At 40.5% G+C, this 8,358-nt stretch overlaps 1 protein-coding gene across 1 annotated transcript in view; it reads right to left on the minus strand.

The window, feature by feature from the left end:
* Positions 1-5,275: 5,275 nt before the first annotated feature.
* The window catches only part of insrb (insulin receptor b), a 68,160-nt gene continuing 65,077 nt past the window's right edge, over positions 5,276-8,358 (minus strand). Inside the window, 1 exon segment of the mRNA XM_066647193.1 lies at positions 5,276-8,358. This exon segment is cut by the window's right edge and continues 1,328 nt beyond it. The gene's annotated coding sequence lies outside the window, so the exon portion shown is untranslated.

An 8,358-nucleotide genomic window follows, 5' to 3' on the forward strand; every position in this document is an offset into this window, starting at 1 on the left:
TGCGTTTTTTGCTGGAGGAAGAAGAGCTGCTCTGCTGCAGACACTGATACAGATCTGAACTCTATGCAAAACAACAGGCAAACTGAACTGAAATGAAGCTTTTGCTCAGAGTTTCCACCAAAAATATGTAGTGAATCAGACGAGACGCAGTTGGCTTCTGAGGATTTACAGTGGAGCTAAGAGGCTAAAGAGGGAAATAAACCTCTGTTAATATTCAGAAATGTAATGGTAAAGAAATTAGGTCAAAACTAAAAACACAGAAGATCAAACAAAACCATGTCTGTCATTTCGGCCCTGCCTGTAGCACCATGCTAACGCTGCACGTGAGGCTTCCTGTTCTGCACAAGCTTACTTTCTGTAAACATGGCTTTTTTGTTAAATAGATTATATAAGTCAGAGCTGTTTCTCAGAAAAGTCTAATATCATGTGAAAAGTGACAAGTGTACTTCCCTTGTAAAGGTTAATTTACTTGCCATTCTGTCTAAAAAAAAAAAAAAAACTAGCAAAGCACTGCTAGCATCATATGTGTGTCAAAACAAAAGTTTGTAAAGAGCGACCATTTTGGGAGCAGGAATAAATAAATAAAAATAAAATAAACACTTTAAATGTTATTGTAATAATAATTTATATTATTTATGTTACACTTTCATTTATAAGTGCATTTATAGGACAATTACTATCCTTTCAACAGTTGGGAAATTTTAACACTGTGTCAGCCATGGGTTTCCAATTATGATTACTATATTACAAATATATATCTCCATTTTGTGGATGTTTACTACATCATTTAAACACAGCAGCTGTCCTTCAAGCTTTTATGACGAATAAACCAGTTAGAAATGCTGTAAAACATGTTTTTACATTGACTTCCAATGGAGATATGTTCTAATTTGGACAGCGACGATATCTATGTGAATAAAAATGAAATTACAAGGTTTTGTTCTGACTGTATCTGGCTGAAGTTGTGCCTGTCATCCACAGCATCCACAGACTCCAGTGGGTGACCAGCTGAACCAGCACCAGAGCTGAATAAACCAGTCCATTCTCTTAGAACATCATGGGTCTGTTCTCCAAACTTCCTTCACTGATTATAAGACAATGGCTAAACCTTCATGTAGGACTTTAACAGCTGAGACCAGTGGGACCTTATTTGGTCTAAACCTGAGCCAAAGAAGATCTTCTGTTACACGTTAAAAGAACAGTTTTCTTATAACTATGCATTCAGTATCAGTATGAATGAATTATGTTTGGACTACATCATAAAAATGCCCCCAAAATCTTGGGCCAAGCTTTCTGTCTGAGAACCGAAACGTATCTCCGAACTAATAACTGTTAAAACAACAGCAAAATCCCCGCTACTAAAGCAGAGGCTAAACTATTGTCTGTTTCGTGACTAAACCAGGGTTTTTAGTTTTGACACAAACTCCAGCAGCTGCTGCTGTGTCTGATCCACTCTACACCAGCACCACGTCAGTGTCACTGCAGCGCTGAGAATGATCCACCACCACATCACACCTGCTCTGTGGGTGTCCTGAGCGCTGAGGAACAGGGGGAGAGGGGGGTAATAAAGTATGCAGAGCAACAGGTGGACTACTGTCTGTGATTGTAGAGCTACAAAGTGCTCCTGTGTGGTCAGAGGAGCTAAGAGTTTTAATGTTGTGGCTGGTCTGTAAATGTAAAAGGGTCTAACAGTAAAGGCCTGGAAACTAACACCAGTCTTAATACAAAAATAATGCAAGTGATCATTAGTTACGCTGCTTTAATGACTGCAGCCTGAGTGTGGTGTTTCTGGTAAAACAGAAGTGCATGAAGGTTAGTGATGTTGCAAGAGTTGAGTGAAAGAAGCAGAGAAGTTACTCACTGTTCTTGGGTCCAGTTCCGAGACCAGAGACCAGTAAATCCACAAACAAACAAACCAACAACCATCAGCCTCCAACATATAAACTAAAAGCTCTTGGGTTTTGTTGAATCAGCCTCGGTTCCTCAGCAGGTCGCTTCTGCTTTGTGCTCTTCGTGTTCCTCTGCGGCAGAGAAGTCAAAAGCTCTCAGACGGCGGAGTAGGACCTGCTTCCTTCTTTTTTTTCAGAGAGAAATTACACTGTACCCACCCCCACCCCCCGTCCACTGTCTACAGCACGTTATACAGAGGAGGGAAAGATGAGGGGATTGAGGCGCTGCTGGGTTTGTAGCAGGTGTGTGTGTGTGTGTGTTCTGAAGGTGAAGCACTTTGTCATGTGTAACTGACATTGCAGAAGAGAGTGAGAGAGAAAAGAGGGAGGGACAGAGAGATAGAGAGAGAGAAAAGAGGGAGAGAGTAAGAAAGAAAGTGTGTAAGAAAAAGAGAGAGAGAGGAAGTTTGAGGCTTGCATCAGCTCCACTGCTGACACACATCAACAGCTACTGTAGCACTGTAACCGGATTATGAAGCCACACACACGAGAAGTAATCAGGGCCCCCTGAGAGAACCCCTCGTCCCTCAGAGAGCATTTGGGGGTTAGGGCAATCCATCTGTGGATGTTGAGGGAGGAGATAGTGCTGTTTCATCCCTTCCCTGGCCTCTACTTTCCTGCCAGTCCAGTGGCTCAAACCTCCGCCTCACAGCCTTCTTCTCTAACCTTTAGGCCATGGCTGCCCCTGTGTGGCCCAACTCTGCGGCTGCTGTTTTTTATATAAATCACATGTAAACATCTGTATTTATGTAAACTTCTCGTAGCATAGAGTGCCCCAGCTGTTACATTATTCTCAGCTCAGTTCTACAATTAAAGCCTGTAGTCCTTTGTTTTTCAAAGTTCAGGACACCCACAGGACTTTTATTCTAGAAATATCTTCTACATCTGTAGCCCTCAACACAGGGAACAGAGGGGCACTTTAAAGAACAACAGCAAGGGATTTCTCCAATAAGGTTTTATTCATAATCTTTTATATAAACAGTTAATTGTTGAATAATTTACACACAGCAAGATTTATTTTCATTTCATTCCAACATTTCTCTGTACATGTCACTGCTTGGCTCTCCTTGAAAAGAAAATAAAAACAAACAAAAACAAAAGGAAGGAGACTGTGGAGAGGTCGGAGTTAATCATGGCACCTTTGATTCTGATTCTGTACATGGTTCTGTTTCTACGGTGAACATTTTGAGGGTGTGATTGTAGTTTATTTACAGAGACGTGGAGAGGGTGTGGTGAAGACGCTCAAGGCACAGAACAGTGTGTGTGTATCACAAAAGGAGGAAAGAAATGACAGAAAGAAACAAAAAACCCTTAATCTGAGACAAACCGAGGAGCAGCAGAAACATGAGACGAACAAAGAAGAGAAAAAAAAATGCGAAAAAAAATATATTACATCGACAATTATTGCCCCAAGTGAGTAAACTCTGACAAAACTTACCTGTCCATGCTCTGCCCTCATTGCCCTGTTCCTTAGCAACTGTTGCTAGGTTAGACAAGCCTGACACTAATATCGTTTAAATCAAAGTGGATGGCTAACGAGTTGTTGTTTACGTTTGTGCCTTTACTCTGCTTTTTAAACAGGAATTCGTTTAAGCTTTGATTAAAGTATTCGCCTGGAACTGGACTCGTAACATTTGTCCAACCTAGCAACCGTCGCTAGGAATGACCACATTTGTGGGTGGAGCTTGAAGGTGTCAGTTGAGTTGACATATTGTATTTATTCAGTAGTGACTCACACCACCACCAGGACGTTAAAGGGCAATTACACCATCATTTCAGAATTTGCCCACACTTCAGTTTTGAGGCGAGGACAAGGTTCACTGAGTGTATTAATGTTTACAGAAGCTCAGCCACTGATTAACGCTGAAATTTTAAAAGATGGGTGGAATTTCCCTTTTAAGAAACATTCTAGAACAACAACGGGAGAACACAGACTTCACAAACATGCTGCAGAGGGGGTCAGGGGTCAGACAACAGGGCATTTTAAACAAAAACAGCCTTTAATCCTGATGCAACAGAAAATAAAGGGGGCGCTGTTGTGGACACGGAGCTTATTCCAATGGCAGTAATCTGTAGTGGTCTATTTCCAGTTTTCCAAACAATGCATTTATCATGTGTTAATAATCTGTGAAGCTGTAAACGGACAAAGATTCATACGACGGTGACACAGAGGGGGACAGAGAGATCGGGAGAGTGATATGAAGCACGAGGAACGGGCGGTGGATTATTTAATGAAGGGTGAAAGGTGAGGCTGGACACGACGCTGGAGAACGACCACAAAGTCGGCTGAATTTTGAGGATAAACCTTTCCCCCGTGAGCTTCTGTCACCCTCAGACTGCTCACTGTTCATTAAAAAAAGAAATAAACAGGATATATACACACCGCTAACGCAAACTCCATCTCAATGTACAACAACAGCAGAAGTTTACAGTCAGAAAAGTCCTTGAATTTTTCCCTCTGTTTTTTTATCTTTTTTGTTTGTTTTTTCTTTTTTGGCTGAAAAAATAGAAATGAACATCTCTAAGTGTAATACTTTTGTCCTTTTGGAACAACAGAATACATACAACGCCTCCTCCTCGGCTCACGAGGGCGCCGCCAGCTTCCTCCGTCCAACCTCAGATCATCCTCGTCGTTTTATTCGTTAATTTTCTGTGATTTCTCTCAAACTTATCAAAACAATAAGTGCCTTCTGTGTGTGTGGGACCTGCTGTTACTCTGTACAGTATCAGTGTAATGTTCTACAATTGTCTATTAATATTCATAAAAAAACAAACACGCCCACTCCTCGTTTTCCTGCACAAAGGGGGTGTAGAGGAGCTGCTGAGAGGGTGGAGCGGTTCCTCGGAGGCACACAGCAAACCGCAGCAGCTTCCGAGCAGAGGCACGAGGTCAGACTTTTAAAAATAAGACAGAAAAACTAAAGAAATTAATATCATTCACATAGATTTGATGGATATAGTAATGTCGAGCCAAGCAGGAAAACGTCTGAACCCAAAGTTCACCTTTATCTCAAAGAAGGATTAAAAAAAAAGCCAAAACAAAAACAGAAAACGTAAAGAAAATAAACCTTTTTGGGTGAGGGTTAATACTCTGGACGATGAGGGAGGGGTGATGCTGGGTTTGGTTTTTGACGAAAGCGAAAATGTCCAAGGCACTGAGGGTCAGGGCCCTAAGCTACATCATCGTCCGGTTCGCTTTTATCCTCCGCCACCAGGAGGCGCTACCAGACCTCCAGCGTCACCGAGAAGAGGCGACAAGAGCCAAAAGGAGAAGATGACCCCTCTTAAAAATCCCCACCCCTCAACATCCCCCGAGCTTGCTCCTCCCTGAGAAAATCCCAAATTTCTTTCCGGAAAACAAAAATGGACTTGAAAAAAAGGAAAATTCTGTTGTGTTCTTGGGTTTTTGGCACCGCAGGATTGTCCTAGAAGAGCTCGTTCTTTTAAGAAAAACCCATGCATTTAAAGGGGCGGCAGTCAGGATTCTGTCCATTTCCCCCCAAAAAAGCCCCACTTACATAAACATTACACATGATAGCATTAGGTTGCAGTTTTTCACAGTGGAAAAAAAAAAAAAGAATAAAAAGAAATTGCTAAAATTACATTGACGATGGAAAGCAAAAACAATGGCAACAAAATCACATTTAGAGCAAATGAAGGGTTAACATTTTTAATTTTCTCAATTATCTGAGAATCAAAGGGGGACCAAAACAAAAGAAACTACTGGACAAAGGTAAATACAAACCGGACAAACTGACCTCCATTAAAGCCAGTGCAGCGAGCTTATACGTACTGGATTAGTCTTTAATTTAAGCAAAATTCAGACGCCCCACGTAAATAATAAAATTAATGCTAGTTTAAGATGTTACGCTGAATGTTAAAGAATGATCACAGCTAAGAATAGAGTCCAATTTTGGAAAATATTTTTAAACATGTTCCAACCAATCACTGCTGCACTGACCAACTTCCCAAACAAACTAGAGCTAAAAGCTTATTGAAGAGCAGTGAGGGCCTCAAAAAGCAAGGAAAACAACACAGCATTGAGTTAAACACACTGACGAACAGTGGGAAAGTGGGAAATAAAAGTCTGTTCAAAGGCCCATGAGAAAATAAACAGAGATATGTTTTTTTTAATGCATTTCATTTCGAATCAGGTCCCGTTTTTGTGGCTGGTTCAAACTGTGAGAAGTTGAAAGTGTCTGAACTGTGCAGCTGCTGTGATCTGTGCAATCTTTGGGGTTAAATGAGGATTTATAGTTGTCTGTAAAGAAAAAAAAATCCTATAAATAAATAAATATGGAAAAAAAACTAAAAAATAATTGGCCTAGGGGGTCGGGGTCTTGTAGGATATAATTTTGGAATAATAAGGAACTCTGTTAAAAAATATTAATATCCATAAACACAGAGTTACATTTTCAGCCCAAAAGAAAAAAATAAAAACCCTGGGCATCGGAGAGAGATTCACTTGGCTCCACTATACTCTGAAAAATACTGAGGTAGACTGTGTCCAAACATACAAAAACTAAAAGAATCACCATTAATATTTACCACCAACTGCCCACTTATAGCCTGCATCTCTCTCTGAAAAAGTCTAATTTACCCGCCTTTTGAAAAACTACTGAAATAAAAGCTAGCAGGGTTTATTTTATACAACAATCTTTGTTATAGTAAAATAAATAAAACTTCTGTCTTTTCTAAGGATATGGTGACTCGTTGTTATGTAGAAATCTGCACACGTTGCTAAGAGTGTATGAAGAGCTGTCAGGAAGATAATTAGCTTCCCTTTTTAGCGTTTTGTTTTTCTTTTTTTTTCCTTTTCTTTTTTAAACTAACACGACGTTATACCTGTAGCTATAAATGTGGTCAACATGAAAAAGAGTAGAAACAGCCTGCTAAAAACCAAGCACGAGTAACTGGCGATATCAAAAAAGTTGACCTTGTGTTAAAGCTGCATCCAAAAAATGCAGCTAAGGCTAAAAATGAGTGGAAGCTAATTTCAAGCCCTGCTAGCTTCTCTTAATTGTCTGTGGAAGTTTTGCTGCCCTCAAATCCTGTCAGAAATATCGTAATGAGACAGGCACATGAATGCCAAGTGAGTAGGAACTTACTTCAAGGCAGCGTTAGAAGAGCAATGCTAACTTTTGGGCTAACACGTGCTGCTGCTGCTGCTAAGTTCCATTCATTTTCAGCCGACCTAGCATTTCTGACCCCCCATCTGTTTAAAATATTCATCCTGGCTCAAAACCTTCTTTCCCCTCAAACAATAAGCACACAGTCACCAACAAACACAACACAAACATTAAACACTGTTTGGCAACAGCTATCATATTTTAGCCTTGGTTTAGCCTTGTCTCAGATCTGTGATAAAGGCACAAATACAGGGGCTGGAGCATTTGTTAAATGTTGGCCCCACATATGGATGACCTTCACGGCCGGCAATGGGTTCAGGATGGGTTAAACATAGACCCAATATGGGCAGCTCAACGACAAACACAAACATACTCTAAATTAAGACAACGCTCCGTGGGCCCACGCGGACCCCGTATATAGAGTTACTGGACTGCCCTCTTGTATCTGATACAGGCAGCCCACCTGATTCCCAATATTAACCCAATGTACCACCGTAAACAGAGCTCACGCACATCTCGAACCCCGTTAACCCATTCAAGGCAGGATAGAAAAAACAGTGTTATGGGACCGCCAAAGTGGACAGCTCGAATGAGGATTAAAACCAGTGAGCCCAAGCTTCCACCAGGTCGTCTCAGAGCTGTCTCAAGAGCGTCTGAAAATCTCCCAAAATTCACTAAACTAAACCTTACACACATTATAAACCAACAAAAACTGCGAAGATGAACTTCTACAGGCCACATACTGTTCCCGTCTTTTCCACAAACCTAGCACACTAGGTCAAAATAAATCAGCGACATGTACCGGCAAATAGTTTTCTTTAAGCTCATATACTTTATTTCTGCCTCTTTTTCTCTCTCCTGCCAAACGCCCCAAAAATAGCACCCCCTGTAGGTCACACTGTGAATTAAAAGTACTTGAGTGTCCGCTTGAGTAGTGAGTCTGTTGAGGGTGAGTGAACTTCTTATGAACAACTTACTGAAACAAACAAAACAAAGCAAAAGAAGGTGATATCTGATAAAGACGTTAGAAAAAACAAAAAAAGAAAACTATGTACAAAAATGTCAAAGTCCATGTATCATATATATAAAATACTGACACCGAATCAATATTCTATATATATATATCATATATATTATATATTTTTTACCCACTATATATCAAAGCAGCAGCTTTTGGTCAGTCTGAGGAACACCTTTGTCCAAAAATCCATAACTGTTTAAATATCCTTCAGTCAGAAAAAAGGATACAGGTAAGAACAGAGCGAGAGCAAAGGAGAAAC

The sequence above is a fragment of the Hoplias malabaricus genome, chromosome 16, assembly GCF_029633855.1.
Source record: "Hoplias malabaricus isolate fHopMal1 chromosome 16, fHopMal1.hap1, whole genome shotgun sequence".
In the NCBI taxonomy this organism is placed as follows: domain Eukaryota; kingdom Metazoa; phylum Chordata; class Actinopteri; order Characiformes; family Erythrinidae; genus Hoplias; species Hoplias malabaricus.